Raw genomic sequence first — 27,543 nt, 5'->3', positions numbered from 1 at the left:
GGTTATGGCTAAGGTTTGGGTTTGTTTTCAGGTTAGTGTTAAGGTTATGTTTAGGGTTAGGGTTAAGTTTAGGGGTTGTGTTGAGTTTTAGTGTTAGGGTTAGATTTTAGGTTAGTGTTTAGTGTTATGGTTTGGGTTAGGGTTAGGGTTGTGTTAGGCGTTGTGGTTGGGGTGAGGGGTAGGTTTAGGGTTAGGGTTGGGTAAGGTTAGGATTATGGATATGGTAAGGTGTTAGGGGTTAGAGGTGTAGTTTAGGGTTAGGGTTTGGGTTTGTGTGAGGGTTCTGGTTAGGCTTTGTGGTTCCGGTCATGGTTAGGGTTGGTTTAGGGTTGGGGTTAGGTTTATGATTAGGTTTCGGTTAGTGTTACAGTTAGGGTTAAGGTTTTTGTTAGGCTTTGGTGTTGGGGTTAGTGTTTGGGTTAGGGTTAGGTTTATCGTTAGGGTCAGGGGTTTCAGGTTAGTGTTAGGGTTAGGGTTTCGGATAGCATTAGGGTTAGGGTTTCGGATAGCATTAGGGTTAGGGTTGTGGGATTCGGTTAGGGTTTAGGGTGAGGGTTACCGTTAGTTTTATGGTTAAGCTGAGGGTTTAGGGTAAGTGTTACGATTAGGGTTAGAGTCAGAGTTAGGGTTAGGATTGAGGTTAGGGTTAGGTGTAGGGTAAGATTTAGGTTTAGGTCCAAGTTGACGGTTAGAGTTAGTGTTCTATTTAGGGTCAAGGTTAGAGTTAGGGTTAGGGTAAGGGATAGGCTTAGAGTTAGGGAAAGTGTTAGGGGTTCGTGTGAGGGTTAGTGTTAGGTTTACATTAAGCTGATGTTTTAGGGTGTTGTGGTTAGGGTTAGAGTTAGGGTTAGGGTTAGGTTTAGGGGTAGGGCTAGAGTTAGGGGAGAGTTAAGGGTTAGGTTTAGTTTTAGGGTTAGGGTTAGACTTAGGTTTAAGGTGAAGTTTAGGTTAAGGATGAGTGATCGGGCTAGGATTAGGCGTTTGGGTTAAGGTTAGGGTTAGGTTTAGGGTTAGGCTTAGCAGCGATAGGGTGAAGTGTTTGGGTTAATTTTAGGGTCAGGTTTAGGGTTAGGGCTAGGGCTAGGGCTAGGGTGAAGCTCACGGGTGAGGGTTGTGCTTAGGTTTAGCGTTAGGGGTTAGGGTTAGCGTTAATGTTAGGAGTAAGTGTAGGGTTAAGGTTAGTTTTAGAGTGAGGGTTAGGGTTGGTTTTTGGGTTAAGTCATGGTTAGGTTTAGGGCTAGGTTAAGGTTAGAGGTAGGGTTAGGTTAAGGGTTGGGTTAGGTTTAGATGTTAGGGTGAGGGTGAGTGCTAGGTTTCCATTTAAGCTGAGTGTGTAGGGTAAGTTTTAGGGTTAGGATTAGGGTTAGAGTTAGGGTTAGGTGTTGGGGTTAAGTTTAGGGTTAGGGTTAGGTTTATGGTTAGGATTAGGGTTAGGGTCAGGGTTAGGGGGAGATTTAGTGTAATGTTTAGTTTTAGCGTTAGGGTTTGGGTGAACTTTATGTTAAGCACGAGGGTTAGGGTTAGGGGTTAGGGTTCAGGTTAGGTTCAGGGTTAGGGTTAGGGTTAGGTTTAGGTTTGGGGTTAGGGTTAGGTTTAGTGTTAGTGTTAGTTTTGCTTAGCGTTAGGGTTTGAATGAATTTAGGGTAGGTTTAGGGTTATGGTTAGGGTGAAATTTTGGTTAAGGGTCAGGGTTCCGCTTAGGGTTAGGGTTAGATTTAGGGTCAGTGGTTAGGGTTAAGTTTAGGTTTAGGGTTAGAGTTAGGTTTAGGGTTAGTTTTAGTTTTTGGTTAGGATTAGACTATGAATGAAGTTAGGGTAGGTTTAGGGTTATGGTTAGGGTAAAATTTGTTAAAGGGTGAGGGTTCGGTTTAGGGTTAGGGTTAGGTTTAGAGTTAGGGTTGTGGTTAGGGTTAGGTTTAGGGTTAAGGTTAAGTTTAGGCTAAGGATTAGGGTTAGAGTTAGGGTTAGGTGTTAGTGTTTCGGTTAGGTTTAGCATAGGGGTGTATTTAGGGTTAAGTTTTTTTTTTTAGGTTTAGAGTAAGAGTCAGAGTTCCATTTACCGTTAAGGTGAGGGTTTTGGGTAAGTGTTACGGTTAGGGTTAGGGTTAGGTTTAGGGCTGCGGATAGGGTTAGAGTTAGGGTTAGGTTTAAGTTTATGGTAGGCTTAAAGATAGGGTTAAGCTTAGGTGAGGGTTAGGATTAGAATTAGGTTTAGGGTGAGGATTAGGGTCAGAGTTATTGTAAGGGTTAGGTTTAGGGTTACAGGTGGGCCCAGGTTAAGGTGAGGGTTAGGTTTAGGGGTAGGGTTAGGGTTAAAGTTAGGGTTAACTTTAGGTTAGGAATAGGGTGAAGTTTAACATAGGGTGAGGGTTAGGGTTATGGCTAAGGTTTGGGTTTGTTTTCAGGTTAGTGTTAAGGTTATGTTTAGGGTTAGGGTTAAGTTTAGGGGTTGTGTTGAGTTTTAGTGTTAGGGTTAGATTTTAGGTTAGTGTTTAGTGTTATGGTTAGGGTTAGGGTTAGGGTTGTGTTAGGCGTTGTGGTTGGGGTGAGGGTTAGGTTTAGGGTTAGGGTTGGGTAAGGTTAGGATTATGGATATGGTAAGGTGTTAGGGGTTAGAGGTGTAGTTTAGGGTTAGGGTTTGGGTTTGTGTGAGGGTTCTGGTTAGGCTTTGTGGTTCCGGTCATGGTTAGGGTTGGTTTAGGCTTGGGGTTAGGTTTATGATTAGGTTTCGCTTAGTGTTACAGTTAGGGTTAAGGTTTTTGTTAGGCTTTGGTGTTGGGGTTAGTGTTTGGGTTAGGGTTAGGTTTATCGTTAGGGTCAGGGGTTTCAGGTTAGTGTTAGGGTTAGGGTTTCGGATAGCATTAGGGTTAGGGTTTCGGATAGCATTAGGGTTAGGGTTGTGGGATTCGGTTAGGGTTTAGGGTGAGGGTTACCGTTAGTTTTATGGTTAAGCTGAGGGTTTAGGGTAAGTGTTACGATTAGGGTTAGAGTCAGAGTTAGGGTTAGGATTGCGGTTAGGGTTAGGTGTAGGGTAAGATTTAGGTTTAGGTCCAAGGTGAGGGTTAGAGTTAGTGTTCTATTTAGGGTCAAGGTTAGAGTTAGGGTTAGGGTAAGGGATAGGCTTAGAGTTAGGGAAAGTGTTAGGGGTTCGTGTGAGGGTTATTGTTAGGTTTACATTAAGCTGATGTTTTAGGGTGTTGTGGTTAGGGTTAGAGTTAGGGTTAGGGTTAGGTTTGGGTAGGGCTAGAGTTAGGGGAGAGTTAAGGGTTAGGTTTAGTTTTAGGGTTAGGGTTAGACTTAGGTTTAAGGTGAAGTTTAGGTTAAGGATGAGGGATCGGGTTAGGATTAGGCGTTTGGGTTAAGGTTATGGTTAGTCTTAGCAGCGATAGGGTGAAGTGTTTGGGTTAATTTTAGGGTCAGGTTTAGGGTTAGGGCTAGGGCTAGGGCTAGGGTGAAGTTCACGGGTGAGGGTTGTGCTTAGGTTTAGCGTTAGGGGTTAGGGTTAGCGTTAATGTTAGGAGTAAGTGTAGGGTTAAGGTTAGTTTTAGAGTGAGGGTTAGGGTTGGTTTTGGGTTGTCATGGTTAGGTTGAGGGCTAGGTTAAGGTTAGAGATAGGGTTAGGTTAAGGATTGGGTTAGGTTTAGATGTTAGGGTGAGGGTGAGTGCTAGGTTTCCATTTAAGCTGAGTGTGTAGGGTAAGTTTTAGGGTTAGGATTAGAGTTAGAGATAGGGTCATGATTAGGGTTAAGTTTAGGGTTAGGGTTAGGTTTATGGTTAGGATTAGGGTTAGGGTCAGGGTTAGGGGGAGATTTAGTATTATGTTTAGTTTCAGCGTTTGGGTTTGGGTGAACTTTATGTTAAGCACGAGGGTTAGGGTTAGGGGTGAGGGTTCAGGTTAGGTTCAAGGTTAGGGTTAGGGTTAGGGTTAGGTTTAGGTTTGGCGTTAGGGTTAGGTTTAGTGTTAGTGTTAGTTTTGCTTAGGGTTAGGGTTTGAATGAATTTAGGGTAGGTTTAGGGTTATGGTTAGGGTGAAATTTTGGTTAAGGGTCAGGGTTCCGCTTAGGGTTAGGGTTAGAGTTAGGGTCAGTGGTTAGGGTTAAGTTTAGGTTTAGGGTTAAACTTAGGTTTAGGGTTAGTTTTAGTTTGGGTTAGGGTTAGGCTATGAATGAAGTTAGGGTAGGTTTAGGGTTATGGTTAGGGTGAAATTTTGTTAAAGGGTGAGGGTTCGGTTTAGGGTTAGGGTTAGGTTTAGAGTTAGGGTTGTGGTTAGGGTTAGGTTTAGGGTTAAGGTTAAGTTTAGGCTAAGGATTAGGGTTAGAGTTAGGGTTAGGTGTTAGTGTTTCGGTTAGGTTTAGCATAGGGTTGTATTTAGGGTTAAGTGTTTTTTTTTAGGTTTAGGGTAAGAGTCAGAGTTACATTTACCGATAAGGTGAGGGTTTTGGTTAAGTGTTATGGTTAGGGTTAGGGTTAGGGTTAGGGTTAGGGCTGCGGATAGGGTTAGAGTTAGGGTTAGGTTTAAGTTTATGGTAGGCTTAAAGATAGGGTTAAGCTTAGGTGAGGGTTAGGATTAGAATTAGGTTTAGGGCGAGGATTAGGGTCAGAGTTATTGTAAGTGTTAGGCTTAGGGTTACAGGTGGGCCCAGGTTAAGGTGAGGGTTAGGTTTAGGGGTAGGGTTAGGGTTAAAGTTAGAGCTAACTTTAAGTTAGGGATAGGGTGAAGTTTAACATAGGGTGAGGGTTAGGGTTATGGCTAAGGTTTGGGTTTGTTTTCAGGTTAGTGTTAAGGTTATGTTTAGGGTTAGGGTTAAGTTTAGGGGTTGTGTTGAGTTTTAGTGTTAGGGTTAGATTTTAGGTTAGTGTTATGGTTAGGGTTAGGGTTAGGGTTGTGTTAGGCGTTGTGGTTGGGGTGAGGGTTAGGTTTAGGGTTAGGGTTGGGTAAGGTTAGGATTATGGATATGGTAAGGTGTTAGGGGTTAGAGATGTAGTTTAGGGTTAGGGTTTGGGTTTGTGTGAGGGTTCTGGTTAGGTTTTGTGGTTCCGGTCATGGTTAGGGTTGGTTTAGGCTTGGGGTTAGGTTTATGATTAGGTTTCGCTTAGTGTTACACTTAGGGTTAAGGTTTTTGTTAGGCTTTGGTGTTGGGGTTAGTGTTTGGGTTAGGGTTAGGTTTATCGTTAGGGTCAGGGGTTTCAGGTTAGTGTTAGGGTTAGGGTTTCGGATAGCATTAGGGTTAGGGTTTCGGATAGCATTAGGGTTAGGGTTGTGGGATTCGGTTAGGGTTTAGGGTGAGGGTTACCGTTAGTTTTATGGTTAAGCTGAGGGTTTAGGGTAAGTGTTACGATTAGGGTTAGAGTCAGAGTTAGGGTTAGGATTGCGGTTAGGGTTAGGTGTAGGGTAAGATTTAGGTTTAGGTCCAAGGTGAGGGTTAGAGTTAGTGTTCTATTTAGGGTCAGGGTTAGAGTTAGGGTTAGGGTAAGGGATAGGCTTAGAGTTAGGGAAAGTGTTAGGGGTTCGTGTGAGGGTTAGTGTTAGGTTTACATTAAGCTGATGTTTTAGGGTGTTGTGGTTAGGGTTAGAGTTAGGGTTAGGGTTAGGTTTGGGTAGGGCTAGAGTTAGGGGAGAGTTAAGGGTTAGGTTTAGTTTTAGGGTTAGGGTTAGACTTAGGTTTAAGGTGAAGTTTAGGTTAAGGATGAGGGTTCGGGTTAGGATTAGGCGTTTGGGTTAAGGTTAGGGTCAGGTTTAGGGTTAGGGGTAGGGCTAGGGCTAGGGTGAAGTTCACGGGTGAGGGTTGTGCTTAGGTTTAGCGTTAGGGGTTAGGGTTAGCGTTAATGTTAGGAGTAAGTGTAGGGTTAAGGTTAGTTTTAGAGTGAGGGTTAGGGTTGGTTTTGGGTTGTCATGGTTAGGTTGAGGGCTAGGTTAAGGTTAGAGATAGGGTTAGGTTAAGGATTGGGTTAGGTTTAGATGTTAGGGTGAGGGTGAGTGCTAGGTTTCCATTTAAGCTGAGTGTGTAGGGTAAGTTTTAGGGTTAGGATTAGAGTTAGAGATAGGGTCATGGTTAGGGTTAAGTTTAGGGTTAGGGTTAGGTTTATGGTTAGGATTAGGGTTAGGGTCAGGGTTAGGGGGAGATTTAGTGTTATGTTTAGTTTTAGCGTTAGGGTTTGGGTGAACTTTATGTTAAACACGAGGGTTAGGGTTAGGGGTTAGGGTTCAGGTTAGGTTCAGGGTTAGGGTTAGGGTTAGGTTTAGGTTTGGGGTTAGGGTTAGGTTTAGTGTTAGTGTTAGTTTTGCTTAGGGTTAGGGTTTGAATGAATTTAGGGTAGGTTTAGGGTTATGGTTAGGGTGAAATTTTGGTTAAGGGTCAGGGTTCCGCTTAGGGTTAGGGTTAGAGTTAGGGTCAGTGGTTAGGGTTAAGTTTAGGTTTAGGGTTAAACTTAGGTTTAGGGTTAGTTTTTGTTTTGGTTAGGATTAGGCTATGAATGAAGTTAGGGTAGGTTTAGGGTTATGGTTAGGGTGAAATTTTGTTAAAGGGTGAGGGTTCGATTTAGGGTTAGGGATAGGTTTAGAGTTAGGGTTGTGGTTAGGGTTAGATTTAGGGTTAAGGTTAAGTTTAGGCTAAGGATTAGGGTTAGAGTTAGGGTTAGGTGTTCGTGTTTCGGTTAGGTTTATCATAGGGATGTATTTAGGGTTAAGTGTTTTTTTTTAGGTTTAGGGTAAGAGTCAGAGTTCCATTTACCGTTAAGGTGAGGGTTTTGGGTAAGTGTTATGGTTATGGTTAGGGTTAGGGTTAGGGTTAGGGCTGCGGATAGGGTTAGAGTTAGGGTTAGGTTTAAGTTTATGGTAGGCTTAAAGATAGGGTTAAGCTTAGGTGAGGGTTAGGATTAGAATTAGGTTTAGGGCGAGGATTAGGGTCAGAGTTATTGTAAGGGTTAGGTTTAGGGTGACAGGTGGGCCCAGGTTAAGGTGAGGGTTAGGTTTAGGGCTAGGGTTAGGGTTAAAGTTAGGGTTAACTTTAGGTTAGGGATAGGGTGAAGTTTAACATAGGGTGAGGGTTAGGGTTATGGCTAAGGTTTGGGTTTGTTTTCAGGTTAGTGTTAAGGTTATGTTTAGGGTTAGGGTTAAGTTTAGGGGTTGTGTTGAGTTTTAGTGTTAGGGTTAGATTTTAGGTTAGTGTTTAGTGTTATGGTTTGGGTTAGGGTTAGGGTTGTGTTAGGCGTTGTGGTTGGGGTGAGGGGTAGGTTTAGGGTTAGGGTTGGGTAAGGTTAGGATTATGGATATGGTAAGGTGTTAGGGGTTAGAGGTGTAGTTTAGGGTTAGGGTTTGGGTTTGTGTGAGGGTTCTGGTTAGGCTTTGTGGTTCCGGTCATGGTTAGGGTTGGTTTAGGGTTGGGGTTAGGTTTATGATTAGGTTTCGGTTAGTGTTACAGTTAGGGTTAAGGTTTTTGTTAGGCTTTGGTGTTGGGGTTAGTGTTTGGGTTAGGGTTAGGTTTATCGTTAGGGTCAGGGGTTTCAGGTTAGTGTTAGGGTTAGGGTTTCGGATAGCATTAGGGTTAGGGTTTCGGATAGCATTAGGGTTAGGGTTGTGGGATTCGGTTAGGGTTTAGGGTGAGGGTTACCGTTAGTTTTATGGTTAAGCTGAGGGTTTAGGGTAAGTGTTACGATTAGGGTTAGAGTCAGAGTTAGGGTTAGGATTGAGGTTAGGGTTAGGTGTAGGGTAAGATTTAGGTTTAGGTCCAAGTTGACGGTTAGAGTTAGTGTTCTATTTAGGGTCAAGGTTAGAGTTAGGGTTAGGGTAAGGGATAGGCTTAGAGTTAGGGAAAGTGTTAGGGGTTCGTGTGAGGGTTAGTGTTAGGTTTACATTAAGCTGATGTTTTAGGGTGTTGTGGTTAGGGTTAGAGTTAGGGTTAGGGTTAGGTTTAGGGGTAGGGCTAGAGTTAGGGGAGAGTTAAGGGTTAGGTTTAGTTTTAGGGTTAGGGTTAGACTTAGGTTTAAGGTGAAGTTTAGGTTAAGGATGAGTGATCGGGCTAGGATTAGGCGTTTGGGTTAAGGTTAGGGTTAGGTTTAGGGTTAGGCTTAGCAGCGATAGGGTGAAGTGTTTGGGTTAATTTTAGGGTCAGGTTTAGGGTTAGGGCTAGGGCTAGGGCTAGGGTGAAGCTCACGGGTGAGGGTTGTGCTTAGGTTTAGCGTTAGGGGTTAGGGTTAGCGTTAATGTTAGGAGTAAGTGTAGGGTTAAGGTTAGTTTTAGAGTGAGGGTTAGGGTTGGTTTTTGGGTTAAGTCATGGTTAGGTTTAGGGCTAGGTTAAGGTTAGAGGTAGGGTTAGGTTAAGGGTTGGGTTAGGTTTAGATGTTAGGGTGAGGGTGAGTGCTAGGTTTCCATTTAAGCTGAGTGTGTAGGGTAAGTTTTAGGGTTAGGATTAGGGTTAGAGTTAGGGTTAGGTGTTGGGGTTAAGTTTAGGGTTAGGGTTAGGTTTATGGTTAGGATTAGGGTTAGGGTCAGGGTTAGGGGGAGATTTAGTGTAATGTTTAGTTTTAGCGTTAGGGTTTGGGTGAACTTTATGTTAAGCACGAGGGTTAGGGTTAGGGGTTAGGGTTCAGGTTAGGTTCAGGGTTAGGGTTAGGGTTAGGTTTAGGTTTGGGGTTAGGGTTAGGTTTAGTGTTAGTGTTAGTTTTGCTTAGCGTTAGGGTTTGAATGAATTTAGGGTAGGTTTAGGGTTATGGTTAGGGTGAAATTTTGGTTAAGGGTCAGGGTTCCGCTTAGGGTTAGGGTTAGATTTAGGGTCAGTGGTTAGGGTTAAGTTTAGGTTTAGGGTTAGAGTTAGGTTTAGGGTTAGTTTTAGTTTTTGGTTAGGATTAGACTATGAATGAAGTTAGGGTAGGTTTAGGGTTATGGTTAGGGTAAAATTTGTTAAAGGGTGAGGGTTCGGTTTAGGGTTAGGGTTAGGTTTAGAGTTAGGGTTGTGGTTAGGGTTAGGTTTAGGGTTAAGGTTAAGTTTAGGCTAAGGATTAGGGTTAGAGTTAGGGTTAGGTGTTAGTGTTTCGGTTAGGTTTAGCATAGGGGTGTATTTAGGGTTAAGTTTTTTTTTTTAGGTTTAGAGTAAGAGTCAGAGTTCCATTTACCGTTAAGGTGAGGGTTTTGGGTAAGTGTTACGGTTAGGGTTAGGGTTAGGTTTAGGGCTGCGGATAGGGTTAGAGTTAGGGTTAGGTTTAAGTTTATGGTAGGCTTAAAGATAGGGTTAAGCTTAGGTGAGGGTTAGGATTAGAATTAGGTTTAGGGTGAGGATTAGGGTCAGAGTTATTGTAAGGGTTAGGTTTAGGGTTACAGGTGGGCCCAGGTTAAGGTGAGGGTTAGGTTTAGGGGTAGGGTTAGGGTTAAAGTTAGGGTTAACTTTAGGTTAGGAATAGGGTGAAGTTTAACATAGGGTGAGGGTTAGGGTTATGGCTAAGGTTTGGGTTTGTTTTCAGGTTAGTGTTAAGGTTATGTTTAGGGTTAGGGTTAAGTTTAGGGGTTGTGTTGAGTTTTAGTGTTAGGGTTAGATTTTAGGTTAGTGTTTAGTGTTATGGTTTGGGTTAGGGTTAGGGTTGTGTTAGGCGTTGTGGTTGGGGTGAGGGTTAGGTTTAGGGTTAGGGTTGGGTAGGGTTAGGATTATGGATATGGTAAGGTGTTAGGGGTTAGAGTTGTAGTTTAAGGTTAGGGTTTGGGTTTGTGTGAGGGTTCCGGTTAGGCTTTGTGGTTCCGGTCATGGTTAAGGTTGGTTGAGGGTTGGGGTTAGGCTTCTGATTAGGTTTCGGTTAGTGTTACAGTTAGGGTTAAGGTTTTTGTTAGGCTTTGGTGTTGGGGTTAGGGTTTGGGTTAGGGTTAGGTTTATCGTTAGGGTCAGGGGTTTCAGGTTAGTGTTAGGGTTAGGGTTTCGGATAGCATTAGGGTTAGGGTTTCGGATAGCATTAGGGTTAGGGTTGTGGGATTCGGTTAAGGTTTAGGGTGAGGGTTAACGTTAGTTTTATGGTTAAGCTGAGGGTTTAGGGTAAGTGTTATGATTAGGGTTAGAGTCAGAGTTAGGGTTAGGTCTACGGTTAGGGTTAGGTGTAGGGTAAGATTTAGGTTTAGGTCCAAGTTGAGGGTTAGAGTTAGTGTTCTATTTAGGGTCAAGGTTAGAGTTAGGTTTTGGGTAAGGGACAGGCTTAGAGTTAGGGAAAGTGTTAGGGGTTCGTGTGAGGGTTAGTGTTAGATTTACATTAAGCTGATGTTTTAGGGTGTTATGGTGAGGGTTAGAGCTAGGGTTAGGGTTAGGGTTAGGGTTAGGGCTAGAGTTAGGGGAGAGTTAAGGGTTAGGTTTAGTTTTAGGGTTAGGGTTAGACTTAGGTTTAAGGTGAAGTTTAGGTTAAGGATGAGGGTTCGGGTTAGGATTAGGCGTTTGGGTTAAGGTTAGGGTTAGGTTTAGGGTTAGGCTTAGCAGCGATAGGGTTAGGTGTTTGGGTTAATGTTAGGGTCAGGTTTAGGGTTAGGGCTAGGGCTAGGGCTAGGGTGAAGTTTACGGGTGAGGGTTGTGCTTAGGTTTAGCGTTAGGGGTTAGGGTTGGGGTTAATGTTAGGAGTAAGTGTAGGGTTAAGGTTAGTTTTAGAGTGAGGGTTAGGGTTGGTTTTTGGGTTAAGTCATGGTTAGGTTTAGGGCTCGGTTAAGGTTAGAGATAGGGTTAGGTTAAGGGTTGGGTTAGGTTTAGATGTTAGGGTGAGGGTGAGTGCTAGGTTTCCATTTAAGCTGAGTGTGTAGGGTAAGTTTTAGGGTTAGGATTAGAGTTAGAGTTAGGGTCATGGTTAGGGTTAGGTTTAGGGTTAGGGTTAGGTTTATGGTTAGGGTCAGGGTTAGGGGGAGATTTAGTGTTATGTTTAGTTTTAGCGTTAGGGTTTGGGTGAACTTTATGTTAAGCACGAGGGTTAGGGTTAGGGGTTAGGTTTCAGGTTAGGTTCAGGGTTAGGGTTAGGGTTAGGTTTAGGTTTGGGGTTAGGGTTAGGTTTAGTGTTAGTGTTAGTTTTGCTTAGGGTTAGGGTTTGAATGAATTTAGGGTAGGTTTAGGGTTATGGTTAGGGTGAAATTTTGGTTAAGGGTCAGGGTTCCGCTTAGGGTTAGAGTTAGGTTTAGGGTTAGTTTTAGTTTTTGGTTAGGATTAGGCTATGAATGAAGTTAGGGTAGGTTTAGGGTTATGGTTAGGCTAAAATTTTGTTAAAGGGTGAGGGTTGGGTTTAGGGTTAGGGTTAGGTTTAGAGTTAGGGTTGTGGTTAGGTTTAGGTTTAGGGTTAAGGTTAAGTTTAGGCTAAGGATTAGGGTTAGAGTTAGGGTTAGGTGTTAGTGTTTCGGTTAGGTTTAGCATAGGGGTGTATTTAGGGTTAAGTTTTTTTTTTTAGGTTTAGAGTAAGAGTCAGAGTTCCATTTACCGTTCAGGTGAGGGTTTTGGGTAAGTGTTATGGTTAGGGTTAGGGTTAGGGTTAGGGCTGCGGATAGGGTTAGAGTTAGGGTTAGGTTTAAGTTTATGGTAGGCTTAAAGATAGGGTTAAGCTTAGGTGAGGGTTAGGATTAGAATTAGGTTTAGGGCGAGGATTAGGGTCAGAGTTATTGTAAGGGTTAGGTTTAGGGTTACAGGTGGGCCCAGGTTAAGGTGAGGGTTAGGTTTAGGGGTAGGGTTAGGGTTAAAGTTAGGGTTAACTTTAGGTTAGGGATAGGGTGAAGTTTAACATAGGGTGAGGTTAGGGTTATGGCTAAGGTTTGGGTTTGTTTTCAGGTTAGTGTTAAGGTTATGTTTCGGGTTAGGGTTAAGTTTAGGGGTTGTGTTGAGTTTTAGTGTTAGGGTTAGATTTTAGGTTAGTGTTTAGTGTTATGGTTAGGGTTAGGGTTAGGGTTGTGTTAGGCGTTGTGGTTGGGGTGAGGGTTAGGTTTAGGGTTAGGGTTGGGTAGGGTTAGGATTATGGATATGGTAAGGTGTTAGGGGTTAGAGGTGTAGTTTAGGGTTAGGGTTTGGGTTTGTGTGAGGGTTCCGGTCAGGCTTTGTGGTTCCGGTCATGGTTAGGGTTGGTTTAGGGTTGGGGTTAGGTTTATGATTAGGTTTCGGTTAGTGTTACAGTTAGGGTTAAGGTTTTTGTTAGGCTTTGGTGTTGGGGTTAGTGTTTGGGTTAGGGTTAGGTTTATCGTTAGGGTCAGGGGTTTCAGGTTAGTGTTAGGGTTAGGGTTTCGGATAGCATTAGGGTTAGGGTTTCGGATAGCATTAGGGTTAGGGTTGTGGAATTCGGTTAGGGTTTAGGGTGAGGGTTACCGTTAGTTTTATGGTTAAGCTGAGGGTTTAGGGTAAGTGTTATGATTAGGGTTAGAGTCAGAGTTAGGGTTAGGATTGCGGTTAGGGTTAGGTGTAGGGTAAGATTTAGGTTTAGGTCCAAGGTGAGGGTTAGAGTTAGTGTTCTATTTAGGGTCAAGGTTAGAGTTAGGGTTAGGGTAAGGGATAGGCTTAGAGTTAGGGAAAGTGTTAGGGGTTCGTGTGAGGGTTAGTGTTAGGTTTACATTAAGCTGATGTTTTAGGGTGTTATGATGAGGGTTAGAGCTAGGGTTAGGGTTAGGGTTAGGGTTAGGGTTAGGGCTAGAGTTAGGGGAGAGTTAAGGGTTAGGTTTAGTTTTAGGGTTAGGGTTAGACTTAGGTTTAAGGTGAAGTTTAGGTTAAGGATGAGGGTTCGGGTTAGGATTAGGCGTTTGGGTTAAGGTTAGGGTTAGGTTTAGGGTTAGGCTTAGCAGCGATAGGGTTAGGTGTTTGGGTTAATGTTAGTGTCAGGTTTAGGGTTAGGGCTAGGGCTAGGGCTAGGGTGAAGTTTACGGGTGAGGGTTGTGCTTAGGTTTAGCGTTAGGGGTTAGGGTTAGGGTTAATGTTAGGAGTAAGTGTAGGGTTAAGGTTAGTTTTAGAGTGAGGGTTAGGGTTGGTTTTTGGGTTAAGTCATGGTTAGGTTTAGGGCTCGGTTAAGGTTAGAGATAGGGTTAGGTTAAGGGTTGGGTTAGGTTTAGATGTTAGGGTGAGGGTGAGTGCTAGGTTTCCATTTAAGCTGAGTGTGTAGGGTAAGTTTTAGGGTTAGGATTAGAGTTAGAGTTAGGGTCATGGTTAGGGTTAAGTTTAGGGTTAGGGTTAGGTTTATGGTTAGGGTCAGGGTTAGGGGGAGATTTAGTGTTATGTTTAGTTTTAGCGTTAGGGTTTGGGTGAACTTTATGTTAAGCACGAGGGTTAGGGTTAGGGGTTAGGGTTCAGGTTAGGTTCAGGGTTAGGGTTAGGTTTAGGTTTGGGGTTAGGGTTAGGTTTAGTGTTAGTGTTAGTTTTGCTTAGGGTTAGGGTTTGAATGAATTTAGGGTAGGTTTAGGGTTATGGTTAGGGTGAAATTTTGGTTAAGGGTCAGGGTTCCGCTTAGGGTTAGAGTTAGGTTTAGGGTTAGTTTTAGTTTTTGGTTAGGATTAGGCTATGAATGAAGTTAGGGTAGGTTTAGGGTTATGGTTAGGCTAAAATTTTGTTAAAGGGTGAGGGTTGGGTTTAGGGTTAGGGTTAGGTTTAGAGTTAGGGTTGTGGTTAGGGTTAGGTTTAGGGTTAAGGTTAAGTTTAGGCTAAGGATTAGGGTTAGAGTTAGGGTTAGGTGTTAGGGTTAAGTTTAGGGTTAGGGTTAGGTTTATGGTTAGGATTAGGGTTAGGGTCAGGGTTAGGGGGAGATTTAGTGTAATGTTTAGTTTTAGCGTTAGGGTTTGGGTGAACTTTATGTTAAGCACGAGGGTTAGGGTTAGGGGTTAGGGTTCAGGTTAGGTTCAGGGTTAGGGTTAGAGTTAGGTTTAGGTTTGGGTTTAGGGTTAGGTTTAGTGTTAGTGTTAGTTTTGCTTAGCGTTAGGGTTTGAATGAATTTAGGGTAGGTTTAGGGTTATGGTTAGGGTGAAATTTTGGTTAAGGGTCAGGGTTCCGCTTAGGGTTAGGGTTAGATTTAGGGTCAGTGGTTAGGGTTAAGTTTAGGTTTAGGGTTAGAGTTAGGTTTAGGGTTAGTTTTAGTTTTTGGTTAGGATTAGACTATGAATGAAGTTAGGGTAGGTTTAGGGTTATGGTTAGGGTAAAATTTGTTAAAGGGTGAGGGTTCGGTTTAGGGTTAGGGTTAGGTTTAGAGTTAGGGTTGTGGTTAGGGTTAGGTTTAGGGTTAAGGTTAAGTTTAGGCTAAGGATTAGGGTTAGAGTTAGGGTTAGGTGTTAGTGTTTCGGTTAGGTTTAGCATAGGGGTGTATTTAGGGTTAAGTTTTTTTTTTTAGGTTTGGGGTAAGAGTCAGAGTTCCATTTACCGTTAAGGTGAGGGTTTTGGGTAAGTGTTACGGTTAGGGTTAGGGTTAGGTTTAGGGCTGCGGATAGGGTTAGAGTTAGGGTTAGGTTTAAGTTTATGGTAGGCTTAAAGATAGGGTTAAGCTTAGGTGAGGGTTAGGATTAGAATTAGGTTTAGGGTGAGGATTAGGGTCAGAGTTATTGTAAGGGTTAGGTTTAGGGTTACAGGTGGGCCCAGGTTAAGGTGAGGGTTAGGTTTAGGGGTAGGGTTAGGGTTAAAGTTAGGGTTAACTTTAGGTTAGGAATAGGGTGAAGTTTAACATAGGGTGAGGGTTAGGGTTATGGCTAAGGTTTGGGTTTGTTTTCAGGTTAGTGTTAAGGTTATGTTTAGGGTTAGGGTTAAGTTTAGGGGTTGTGTTGAGTTTTAGTGTTAGGGTTAGATTTTAGGTTAGTGTTTAGTGTTATGGTTTGGGTTAGGGTTAGGGTTGTGTTAGGCGTTGTGGTTGGGGTGAGGGTTAGGTTTAGGGTTAGGGTTGGGTAGGGTTAGGATTATGGATATGGTAAGGTGTTAGGGGTTAGAGTTGTAGTTTAAGGTTAGGGTTTGGGTTTGTGTGAGGGTTCCGGTTAGGCTTTGTGGTTCCGGTCATGGTTAAGGTTGGTTGAGGGTTGGGGTTAGGCTTCTGATTAGGTTTCGGTTAGTGTTACAGTTAGGGTTAAGGTTTTTGTTAGGCTTTGGTGTTGGGGTTAGGGTTTGGGTTAGGGTTAGGTTTATCGTTAGGGTCAGGGGTTTCAGGTTAGTGTTAGGGTTAGGGTTTCGGATAGCATTAGGGTTAGGGTTTCGGATAGCATTAGGGTTAGGGTTGTGGGATTCGGTTAAGGTTTAGGGTGAGGGTTACCGTTAGTTTTATGGTTAAGCTGAGGGTTTAGGGTAAGTGTTATGATTAGGGTTAGAGTCAGAGTTAGGGTTAGGTCTACGGTTAGGGTTAGGTGTAGGGTAAGATTTAGGTTTAGGTCCAAGTTGAGGGTTAGAGTTAGTGTTCTATTTAGGGTCAAGGTTAGAGTTAGGTTTTGGGTAAGGGACAGGCTTAGAGTTAGGGAAAGTGTTAGGGGTTCGTGTGAGGGTTAGTGTTAGATTTACATTAAGCTGATGTTTTAGGGTGTTATGGTGAGGGTTAGAGCTAGGGTTAGGGTTAGGGTTAGGGTTAGGGCTAGAGTTAGGGGAGAGTTAAGGGTTAGGTTTAGTTTTAGGGTTAGGGTTAGACTTAGGTTTAAGGTGAAGTTTAGGTTAAGGATGAGGGTTCGGGTTAGGATTAGGCGTTTGGGTTAAGGTTAGGGTTAGGTTTAGGGTTAGGCTTAGCAGCGATAGGGTTAGGTGTTTGGGTTAATGTTAGGGTCAGGTTTAGGGTTAGGGCTAGGGCTAGGGCTAGGGTGAAGTTTACGGGTGAGGGTTGTGCTTAGGTTTAGCGTTAGGGGTTAGGGTTAGGGTTAATGTTAGGAGTAAGTGTAGGGTTAAGGTTAGTTTTAGAGTGAGGGTTAGGGTTGGTTTTTGGGTTAAGTCATGGTTAGGTTTAGGGCTCGGTTAAGGTTAGAGATAGGGTTAGGTTAAGGGTTGGGTTAGGTTTAGATGTTAGGGTGAGGGTGAGTGCTAGGTTTCCATTTAAGCTGAGTGTGTAGGGTAAGTTTTAGGGTTAGGATTAGAGTTAGAGTTAGGGTCATGGTTAGGGTTAGGTTTAGGGTTAGGGTTAGGTTTATGGTTAGGGTCAGGGTTAGGGGGAGATTTAGTGTTATGTTTAGTTTTAGCGTTAGGGTTTGGGTGAACTTTATGTTAAGCACGAGGGTTAGGGTTAGGGGTTAGGTTTCAGGTTAGGTTCAGGGTTAGGGTTAGGGTTAGGTTTAGGTTTGGGGTTAGGGTTAGGTTTAGTGTTAGTGTTAGTTTTGCTTAGGGTTAGGGTTTGAATGAATTTAAGGTAGGTTTAGGGTTATGGTTAGGGTGAAATTTTGGTTAAGGGTCAGGGTTCCGCTTAGGGTTAGAGTTAGGTTTAGGGTTAGTTTTAGTTTTTGGTTAGGATTAGGCTATGAATGAAGTTAGGGTAGGTTTAGGGTTATGGTTAGGCTAAAATTTTGTTAAAGGGTGAGGGTTGGGTTTAGGGTTAGGGTTAGGTTTAGAGTTAGGGTTGTGGTTAGGGTTAGGTTTAGGGTTAAGGTTAAGGTTAAGTTTAGGCTAAGGATTAGGGTTAGAGTTAGGGTTAGGTGTTAGTGTTTCGGTTAGGTTTAGCATAGGGGTGTATTTAGGGTTAAGTTTTTTTTTTAGGTTTAGGGTAAGAGTCAGAGTTCCATTTACCGTTAAGGTGAGGGTTTTGGGTAAGTGTTACGGTTAGGGTTAGGGTTAGGGTTAGGGCTGCGGATAGGGTTAGAGTTAGGGTTAGGTTTAAGTTTATGGTAGGCTTAAAGATAGGGTTAAGCTTAGGTGAGGGTTAGGATTAGAATTAGGTTTAGGGCGAGGATTAGGGTCAGAGTTATTGTAAGGGTTAGGTTTAGGGTTACAGGTGGGCCCAGGTTAAGGTGAGGGTTAGGTTTAGGGCTAGGGTTAGGGTTAAAGTTAGGGTTAACTTTAGGTTAGGGATAGGGTGAAGTTTAACATAGGGTGAGGGTTAGGGTTATGGCTAAGGTTTGGGTTTGTTTTCAGGTTAGTGTTAAGGTTATGTTTAGGGTTAGGGTTAAGTTTAGGGGTTGTGTTGAGTTTTAGTGTTAGGGTTAGATTTTAGGTTAGTGTTTAGTGTTATGGTTAGGGTTAGGGTTAGGGTTGTGTTAGGCGTTGTGGTTGGGGTGAGGGTTAGGTTTAGGGTTAGGGTTGGGTAGGGTTAGGATTATGGATATGGTAAGGTGTTAGGGGTTAGAGGTGTAGTTTAGGGTTAGGGTTTGGGTTTGTGTGAGGGTTCCGGTCAGGCTTTGTGGTTCCGGTCATGGTTAGGGTTGGTTTAGGGTTGGGGTTAGGTTTATGATTAGGTTTCGGTTAGTGTTACAGTTAGGGTTAAGGTTTTTGTTAGGCTTTGGTGTTGGGGTTAGTGTTTGGGTTAGGGTTAGGTTTATGGTTAGGGTCAGGGGTTTCAGGTTAGTGTTAGGGTTAGGGTTTCAGATAGCATTAGGGTTAGGGTTTCGGATTGCATTAGGGTTAGGGTTGTGGGATTCGGTTAGGGTTTAGGGTGAAGGTTACCGTTAGTTTTATGGTTAAGCTGAGGGTTTAGGGTAAGTGTTATGATTAGGGTTAGAGTCAGAGTTAGGGTTAGGATTGCTGTTAGGGTTAGGTGTAGGGTAAGATTTAGGTTTAGGTTCAAGGTGAGGGTTAGAGTTAGTGTTCTATTTAGGGTCAAGGTTAGAGTTAGGGTTAGGGTAAGGGATAGGCTTAGAGTTAGGGAAAGTGTTAGGGGTTCGTGTGAGGGTTAGTGTTAGGTTTACATTAAGCTGATGTTTTAGGGTGTTATGGTGAGGGTTAGAGCTAGGGTTAGGGTTAGGTTAGGGTTAGGGCTAGAGTTAGGGGAGAGTTAAGGGTTAGGTTTAGTTTTAGGGTTAGGGTTAGACTTAAGTTTAAGGTGAAGTTTAGGTTAAGGATGAGGGTTCGAGTTAGGATTAGGCATTTGGGTTAAGGTTAGGGTTAGGTTTAGGGTTAGGCTTAGCAGCGATAGGGTTAGGTGTTTGGGTTAATGTTAGGGTCAGGATTAGGTTTAGGGCTAGGGCTAGGGCTAGGGTGAAGTTCACGGGTGAGGGTTGTGCTTAGGTTTAGCGTTAGGGGTTAGGGTTAGGGTTAATGTTAGGAGTAAGTGTAGGGTTAAGGTTAGTTTTAGAGTGAGGGTTAGGGTTGGTTTTTGGGTTAAGTCATGGTTAGGTTTAGGGCTCGGTTAAGGTTAGAGATAGGGTTAGGTTAAGGGTTGGGTTAGGTTTAGATGTTAGGGTGAGGGTGAGTGCTAGGTTTCCATTTAAGCTGAGTGTGTAGGGTATGTTTTAGGGTTTGGATTAGAGTTAGAGATAGGGTCATGGTTAGGGTTAAGTTTAGGGTTAGGGTTAGGTTTATGGTTAGGATTAGGGTTAGGGTCAGGGTTAGGGGGAGATTTAGTGTTATGTTTAGTTTTAGCGTTAGGGTTTGGGTGAACTTTATGTTATGCACGAGGGTTAGGGTTAGGGGTTAGGTTTCAGGTTAGGTTCAGGGTTAGGGTTAGGGTAGGTTTAGGTTCGGGGTTAGGGTTAGGTTTAGTGTTAGTGTTAGTTTTTCTTAGGGTTAGGGTTTGAATGAATTTAGGGTAGGTTTAGGGTTATGGTGAGGGTGAAATTTTGGTTAAGGGTCAGGGTTCCGCTTAGGGTTAGGGTTAGAGTTAAGATCAGTGGTTAGGGTTAAGTTTAGGTTTAGGGTTAGAGTTAGGTTTAGGGTTAGTTTTAGTTTTTGGTTAGGATTAGGCTATGAATGAAGTTAGGGTAGGTTTAGGGTTATGGTTAGGGTGAAATTTTGTTAAAGGGTGAGGGTTCGGTTTAGGGTTAGGGTTAGGTTTAGAGTTAGGGTTGTGGTTAGGGTTAGGTTTAGGGTTAAGGTTAAGTTTAGGCTAAGGATTAGGGTTAGAGTTAGGGTTAGGTGTTAGTGTTTCGGTTAGGTTTAGCATAGGGGTGTATTTAGGGTTAAGTTTTTTTTTTTAGGTTTAGGGTAAGAGTCAGAGTTCCATTTACCGTTAAGGTGAGGGTTTTGGGTAAGTGTTACGGTTAGGGTTAGGGTTAGGGTTAGGGCTGCGGATAGGGTTAGAGTTAGGGTTAGGTTTAAGTTTATGGTAGGCTTAAAGATAGGGTTAAGCTTAGGTGAGGGTTAGGATTAGAATTAGGTTTAGGGCGAGGATTAGGGTCAGAGTTATTGTAAGGGTTAGGTTTAGGGTTACAGGTGGGCCCAGGTTAAGGTGAGGGTTAGGTTTAGGGGTAGGGTTAGGGTTAAAGTTAGGGTTAACTTTAGGTTAGGGATAGGGTGAAGTTTAACATAGGGTGAGGGTTAGGGTTATGGCTAAGGTTTGGGTTTGTTTTCAGGTTAGTGTTAAGGTTATGTTTCGGGTTAGGGTTAAGTTTAGGGGTTGTGTTGAGTTTTAGTGTTAGGGTTAGATTTTAGGTTAGTGTTTAGTGTTATGGTTAGGGTTAGGGTTGTGTTAGGCGTTGTGGTTGGGGTGAGGGTTAGGTTTAGGGTTAGGGTTGGGTAGGGTTAGGATTATGGATATGGTAAGGTGTTAGGGGTTAGAGGTGTAGTTTAAGGTTAGGGTTTGGGTTTGTGTGAGGGTTCCGGTTAGGCTTTGTGGTTCCGTTCATGGTTACGGTTGGTTGAGGGTTGGGGTTAGGCTTCTGATTAGGTTTCGGTTAGTGTTACAGTTAGGGTTAAGGTTTTTGTTAGGCTTTGGTGTTGGGGTTAGGGTTTGGGTTAGGGTTAGGTTTATCGTTAGGGTCAGGGGTTTCAGGTTAGTGTTAAGGTTAGGTTTTCGGATAGCATTAGGGTTAGGGTTTCGGATAGCATTAGGGTTAGTGTTGTGGGATTCGGTTAAGGTTTAGGGTGAGGGTTACCGTTAGTTTTATGGTTAAGCTGAGGGTTTAGGGTAAGTGTTATGATTAGGGTTAGAGTTAGCGTAGGGTTAGGATTGCGGTTAGGGTTAGGTGTAGGGTAAAATTTAGGTTTAGGTCCAAGGTGAGGGTTAGAGTTAGTGTTCTATTTAGGGTCAAGGTTAGAGTTAGGGTTAGGGTAAGGGACAGGCTTAGAGTTAGGGAAAGTGTTAGGGGTTCGTGTGAGGGTTAGTGTTAGGTTTACATTAAGCTGATGTTTTACGGTGTTATGGTTAGGGTTAGAGTTAGGGTTAGGGTTAGGGTTAGGGCTAGAGTTAGAGGAGAGTTAAGAGTTAGGTTTAGTTTTAGGGTTAGGGTTAGACTTAGGTTTAAGGTGAAGTTTAGGTTAAGGATGAGGGTTCGGGTTAGGATTAGGCGTTTGGGTTAAGGTTAGGGTTAGGTTTAGGGTTAGGCTTAGCAGCGATAGGGTTAGGTGTTTGGGTTAATGTTAGGGTCAGGTTTAGGGTTAGGGCTAGGGCTAGGGCTAGGGCTAGGGTGAAGTTTACGGGTGAGGGTTGTGCTTAGGTTTAGCGTTAGGGGTTAGGGTTAGGGTTAATGTTAGGAGTAAGTGTAGGGTTAAGTTTAGTTTTAGAGTGAGGGTTAGGGTTGGTTTTTGGGTTAAGTCATGGTTAGGTTTAGGGCTAGGTTAAGGTTAGAGATAGGGTTAGGTTAAGGGTTGGGTTAGGTTTAGATGTTAGGGTGAGGGTGAGTGCTAGGTTTCCATTTAAGCTGAGTGTGTATAGTAAGTTTTAGGGTTAGGATTAGAGTTAGAGTTAGGGTCATGGTTAGGGTTAAGTTTAGGGTTAGGTTTATGGTTAGGATTAGGGTTAGGGTCAGGGTTAGGGGGAGATTTAGTGTTATGTTTAGTTTTAGCGTTAGGGTTTGTGTGAACTTTATGTTAAGCACGAGGGTTAGGGTTAGGGGTTAGGGTTCAGGTTAGGTTCAGGGTTAGGGTTAGGGTAGGTTTAGGTTCGGGGTTAGGGTTAGGTTTAGTGTTAGTGTTAGTTTTGCTTAGGGTTAGGGTTTGAATGAATTTAGGGTAGGTTTAGGGTTATGGTTAGGGTGAAATTTTGTTAAAGGGTGAGGGTTCGGTTTAGGGTTAGGGTTAGGTTTAGAGTTAGGGTTGTGGTTAGGGTTAGGTTTAGGGTTAAGGTTAAGGTTAAGTTTAGGCTAAGGATTAGGGTTAGAGTTAGGGTTAGGTGTTAGTGTTTCGGTTAGGTTTAGCATAGGGGTGTATTTAGGGTTAAGTTTTTTTTTTAGGTTTAGGGTAAGAGTCAGAGTTCCATTTACCGTTAAGGTGAGGGTTTTGGGTAAGTGTTACGGTTAGGGTTAGGGTTAGGGTTAGGGCTGCGGATAGGGTTAGAGTTAGGGTTAGGTTTAAGTTTATGGTAGGCTTAAAGATAGGGTTAAGCTTAGGTGAGGGTTAGGATTAGAATTAGGTTTAGGGCGAGGATTAGGGTCAGAGTTATTGTAAGGGTTAGGTTTAGGGTTACAGGTGGGCCCAGGTTAAGGTGAGGGTTAGGTTTAGGGGTAGGGTTAGGGTTAAAGTTAGGGTTAACTTTAGGTTAGGGATAGGGTGAAGTTTAACATAGGGTGAGGGTTAGGGTTATGGCTAAGGTTTGGGTTTGTTTTCAGGTTAGTGTTAAGGTTATGTTTAGGGTTAGGGTTAAGTTTAGGGGTTGTGTTGAGTTTTAGTGTTAGGGTTAGATTTTAGGTTAGTGTTTAGTGTTATGGTTAGGGTTAGGGTTAGGGTTGTGTTAGGCGTTGTGGTTGGGGTGAGGGTTAGGTTTAGGGTTAGGGTTGGGTAGGGTTAGGATTATGGATATGGTAAGGTGTTAGGGGTTAGAGGTGTAGTTTAGGGTTAGGGTTTGGGTTTGTGTGAGGGTTCCGGTCAGGCTTTGTGGTTCCGGTCATGGTTAGGGTTGGTTTAGGGTTGGGGTTAGGTTTATGATTAGGTTTCGGTTAGTGTTACAGTTAGGGTTAAGGTTTTTGTTAGGCTTTGGTGTTGGGGTTAGTGTTTGGGTTAGGGTTAGGTTTATGGTTAGGGTCAGGGGTTTCAGGTTAGTGTTAGGGTTAGGGTTTCAGATAGCATTAGGGTTAGGGTTTCGGATTGCATTAGGGTTAGGGTTGTGGGATTCGGTTAGGGTTTAGGGTGAAGGTTACCGTTAGTTTTATGGTTAAGCTGAGGGTTTAGGGTAAGTGTTATGATTAGGGTTAGAGTCAGAGTTAGGGTTAGGATTGCTGTTAGGGTTAGGTGTAGGGTAAGATTTAGGTTTAGGTTCAAGGTGAGGGTTAGAGTTAGTGTTCTATTTAGGGTCAAGGTTAGAGTTAGGGTTAGGGTAAGGGATAGGCTTAGAGTTAGGGAAAGTGTTAGGGGTTCGTGTGAGGGTTAGTGTTAGGTTTACATTAAGCTGATGTTTTAGGGTGTTATGGTGAGGGTTAGAGCTAGGGTTAGGGTTAGGTTAGGGTTAGGGCTAGAGTTAGGGGAGAGTTAAGGGTTAGGTTTAGTTTTAGGGTTAGGGTTAGACTTAAGTTTAAGGTGAAGTTTAGGTTAAGGATGAGGGTTCGAGTTAGGATTAGGCATTTGGGTTAAGGTTAGGGTTAGGTTTAGGGTTAGGCTTAGCAGCGATAGGGTTAGGTGTTTGGGTTAATGTTAGGGTCAGGATTAGGTTTAGGGCTAGGGCTAGGGCTAGGGTGAAGTTCACGGGTGAGGGTTGTGCTTAGGTTTAGCGTTAGGGGTTAGGGTTAGGGTTAATGTTAGGAGTAAGTGTAGGGTTAAGGTTAGTTTTAGAGTGAGGGTTAGGGTTGGTTTTTGGGTTAAGTCATGGTTAGGTTTAGGGCTCGGTTAAGGTTAGAGATAGGGTTAGGTTAAGGGTTGGGTTAGGTTTAGATGTTAGGGTGAGGGTGAGTGCTAGGTTTCCATTTAAGCTGAGTGTGTAGGGTATGTTTTAGGGTTTGGATTAGAGTTAGAGATAGGGTCATGGTTAGGGTTAAGTTTAGGGTTAGGGTTAGGTTTATGGTTAGGATTAGGGTTAGGGTCAGGGTTAGGGGGAGATTTAGTGTTATGTTTAGTTTTAGCGTTAGGGTTTGGGTGAACTTTATGTTAAGCACGAGGGTTAGGGTTAGGGGTTAGGTTTCAGGTTAGGTTCAGGGTTAGGGTTAGGGTAGGTTTAGGTTCGGGGTTAGGGTTAGGTTTAGTGTTAGTGTTAGTTTTGCTTAGGGTTAGGGTTTGAATGAATTTAGGGTAGGTTTAGGGTTATGGTTAGGGTGAAATTTTGGTTAAGGGTCAGGGTTCCGCTTAGGGCTAGGGTTAGAGTTAAGATCAGTGGTTAGGGTTAAGTTTAGGTTTAGGGTTAGAGTTAGGTTTAGGGTTAGTTTTAGTTTTTGGTTAGGATTAGGCTATGAATGAAGTTAGGGTAGGTTTAGGGTTATGGTTAGGGTGAAATTTTGTTAAAGGGTGAGGGTTCGGTTTAGGGTTAGGGTTAGGTTTAGAGTTAGGGTTGTGGTTAGGGTTAGGTTTAGGGTTAAGGTTAAGTTTAGGCTAAGGATTAGGGTTAGAGTTAGGGTTAGGTGTTAGTGTTTCGGTTAGGTTTAGCATAGGGGTGTATTTAGGGTTAAGTTTTTTTTTTTAGGTTTAGGGTAAGAGTCAGAGTTCCATTTACCGTTAAGGTGAGGGTTTTGGGTAAGTGTTACGGTTAGGGTTAGGGTTAGGGTTAGGGCTGCGGATAGGGTTAGAGTTAGGGTTAGGTTTAAGTTTATGGTAGGCTTAAAGATAGGGTTAAGCTTAGGTGAGGGTTAGGATTAGAATTAGGTTTAGGGCGAGGATTAGGGTCAGAGTTATTGTAAGGGTTAGGTTTAGGGTTACAGGTGGGCCCAGGTTAAGGTGAGGGTTAGGTTTAGGGGTAGGGTTAGGGTTAAAGTTAGGGTTAACTTTAGGTTAGGGATAGGGTGAAGTTTAACATAGGGTTAGGGTTAGGGTTATGGCTAAGGTTTGGGTTTGTTTTCAGGTTAGTGTTAAGGTTATGTTTAGGGTTAGGGTTAAGTTTAGGGGTTGTGTTGAGTTTTAGTGTTAGGGTTAGATTTTAGGTTAGTGTTTAGTGTTATGGTTAGGGTTAGGGTTAGGGTTGTGTTAGGCGTTGTGGTTGGGGTGAGGGTTAGGTTTAGGGTTAGGGTTGGGTAGGGTTAGGATTATGGATATGGTAAGGTGTTAGGGGTTAGAGGTGTAGTTTAGGGTTAGGGTTTGGGTTTGTGTGAGGGTTCCGGTCAGGCTTTGTGGTTCCGGTTATGGTTAGGGTTGGTTTAGGGTTGGGTTTAGGTTTATGATTAGGTTTCGGTTAGTGTTACAGTTAGGGTTAAGGTTTTTGTTAGGCTTTGGTGTTGGGGTTAGTGTTTGGGTTAGGGTTAGGTTTATGGTTAGGGTCAGGGGTTTCAGGTTAGTGTTAGGGTTAGGGTTTCGGATAGCATTAGGGTTAGGGTTTCGGACAGCATTAGGCTTAGGGTTGCGGGATTCGGTTAGGGTTTACGGTGAGGGTTACCGTTAGTTTTATACTTAAGCTGAGGGTTTAGGGTAAGTGTTATGATTAGGGTTAGAGTCAGAGTTAGGGTTAGGATTGCGATTAGGGTCAGGTGTAGGGTAAGATTTAGGTTTAGGTCCAAGGTGAGGGTTAGAGTTAGTGTTCTATTTAGGGTCAAGGTTAGAGTTAGGGTTAGGGTAAGGGATAGGCTTAGAGTTAGGGAAAGTGTTAGGGGTTCGTGTGAGGGTTAGTGTTAGGTTTACATTAAGCTGATGTTTTAGGGTGTTATGGTGAGGGTTAGAGCTAGGGTTAGGGTTAGGTTAGGGTTAGGGCTAGAGTTAGGGGAGAGTTAAGGGTTAGGTTTAGTTTTAGGGTTAGGGTTAGACTTAGGTTTAAGGTGAAGTTTAGGTTAAGGATGAGGGTTCGAGTTAGGATTAGGCATTTGGGTTAAGGTTAGGGTTAGGTTTAGGGTTAGGCTTAGCAGCGATAGGGTTAGGTGTTTGGGTTAATGTTAGGGTCAGGATTAGGTTTAGGGCTAGGGCTAGGGCTAGGGTGAAGTTCACGGGTGAGGGTTGTGCTTAGGTTTAGCGTTAGGGGTTAGGGTTAATGTTAGGAGTAAGTGTAGGGTTAAGGTTAGTTTTAGAGTGAGGGTTAGGGTTGGTTTTTGGGTTAAGTCATGGTTAGGTTTAGGGCTAGGTTAAGGTTAGAGATAGGGTTAGGTTAAGGGTTGGGTTAGGTTTAGATGTTAGGGTGAGGGTGAGTGCTAGGTTTCCATTTAAGCTGAGTGTGTAGGGTATGTTTTAGGGTTTGGATTAGAGTTAGAGATAGGGTCATGGTTAGGGTTAAGTTTAGGGTTAGGGTTAGGTTTATGGTTAGGATTAGGGTTAGGGTCAGGGTTAGGGGGAGATTTAGTGTTATGTTTAGTTTTAGCGTTAGGGTTTGGGTGAACTTTATGTTAAGCACGAGGGTTAGGGTTAGGGGTTAGGTTTCAGGTTAGGTTCAGGGTTAGGGTTAGGGTAGGTTTAGGTTCGGGGTTAGGGTTAGGTTTAGTGTTAGTGTTAGTTTTGCTTAGGGTTAGGGTTTGAATGAATTTAGGGTAGGTTTAGGGTTATGGTTAGGGTGAAATTTTGGTTAAGGGTCAGGGTTCCGCTTAGGGTTAGGGTTAGAGTTAAGATCAGTGGTTAGGGTTAAGTTTAGGTTTAGGGTTAGAGTTAGGTTTAGGGTTAGTTTTAGTTTTTGGTTAGGATTAGGCTATGAATGAAGTTAGGGTCGGTTTAGGGTTATGGTTAGGGTGAAATTTTGTTAAAGGGTGAGGGTTCGGTTTAGGGTTAGGGTTAGGTTTAGAGTTAGGGTTGTGGTTAGGGTTAGGTTTAGGGTTAAGGTTAAGTTTAGGCTAAGGATTAGGGTTAGAGTTAGGGTTAGGTGTTAGTGTTTCGGTTAGGTTTAGCATAGGGGTGTATTTAGGGTTAAGTTTTTTTTTTTAGGTTTAGGGTAAGAGTCAGAGTTCCATTTACCGTTAAGGTGAGGGTTTTGGGTAAGTGTTACGGTTAGGGTTAGGGTTAGGGTTAGGGCTGCGGATAGGGTTAGAGTTAGGGTTAGGTTTAAGTTTATGGTAGGCTTAAAGATAGGGTTAAGCTTAGGTGAGGGTTAGGATTAGAATTAGGTTTAGGGCGAGGATTAGGGTCAGAGTTATTGTAAGGGTTAGGTTTAGGGTTACAGGTGGGCCCAGGTTAAGGTGAGGGTTAGGTTTAGGGGTAGGGTTAGGGTTAAAGTTAGGGTTAACTTTAGGTTAGGGATAGGGTGAAGTTTAACATAGGGTTAGGGTTAGGGTTATGGCTAAGGTTTGGGTTTGTTTTCAGGTTAGTGTTAAGGTTATGTTTAGGGTTAGGGTTAAGTTTAGGGGTTGTGTTGAGTTTTAGTGTTAGGGTTAGATTTTAGGTTAGTGTTTAGTGTTATGGTTAGGGTTAGGGTTAGGGTTGTGTTAGGCGTTGTGGTTGGGGTGAGGGTTAGGTTTAGGGTTAGGGTTGGGTAGGGTTAGGATTATGGATATGGTAAGGTGTTAGGGGTTAGAGGTGTAGTTTAGGGTTAGGGTTTGGGTTTGTGTGAGGGTTCCGGTCAGGCTTTGTGGTTCCGGTTATGGTTAGGGTTGGTTTAGGGTTGGGTTTAGGTTTATGATTAGGTTTCGGTTAGTGTTACAGTTAGGGTTAAGGTTTTTGTTAGGCTTTGGTGTTGGGGTTAGTGTTTGGGTTAGGGTTAGGTTTATGGTTAGGGTCAGGGATTTCAGGTTAGTGTTAGGGTTAGGGTTTCGGATAGCATTAGGGTTAGGGTTTCGGACAGCATTAGGCTTAGGGTTGCGGGATTCGGTTAGGGTTTACGGTGAGGGTTACCGTTAGTTTTATACTTAAGCTGAGGGTTTAGGGTAAGTGTTATGATTAGGGTTAGAGTCAGAGTTAGGGTTAGGATTGCGATTAGGGTCAGGTGTAGGGTAAGATTTAGGTTTAGGTCCAAGGTGAGGGTTAGAGTTAGTGTTCTATTTAGGGTCAAGGTTAGAGTTAGGGTTAGGGTAAGGGATAGGCTTAGAGTTAGGGAAAGTGTTAGGGGTTCGTGTGAGGGTTAGTGTTAGGTTTACATTAAGCTGATGTTTTAGGGTGTTATGGTGAGGGTTAGAGCTAGGGTTAGGGTTAGGTTAGGGTTAGGGCTAGAGTTAGGGGAGAGTTAAGGGTTAGGTTTAGTTTTAGGGTTAGGGTTAGACTTAGGTTTAAGGTGAAGTTTAGGTTAAGGATGAGGGTTCGAGTTAGGATTAGGCATTTGGGTTAAGGTTAGGGTTAGGTTTAGGGTTAGGCTTAGCAGCGATAGGGTTAGGTGTTTGGGTTAATGTTAGGGTCAGGATTAGGTTTAGGGCTAGGGCTAGGGCTAGGGTGAAGTTCACGGGTGAGGGTTGTGCTTAGGTTTAGCGTTAGGGGTTAGGGTTAGGGTTAATGTTAGGAGTAAGTGTAGGGTTAAGGTTAGTTTTAGAGTGAGGGTTAGGGTTGGTTTTTGGGTTAAGTCATGGTTAGGTTTAGGGCTAGGTTAAGGTTAGAGATAGGGTTAGGTTAAGGGTTGGGTTAGGTT

The sequence above is a fragment of the Loxodonta africana genome, chromosome 26 (assembly GCF_030014295.1).
Source record: "Loxodonta africana isolate mLoxAfr1 chromosome 26, mLoxAfr1.hap2, whole genome shotgun sequence".
NCBI lineage: Eukaryota > Metazoa > Chordata > Mammalia > Proboscidea > Elephantidae > Loxodonta > Loxodonta africana.
Note: the sequence above shows the minus strand (reverse complement) of the source record.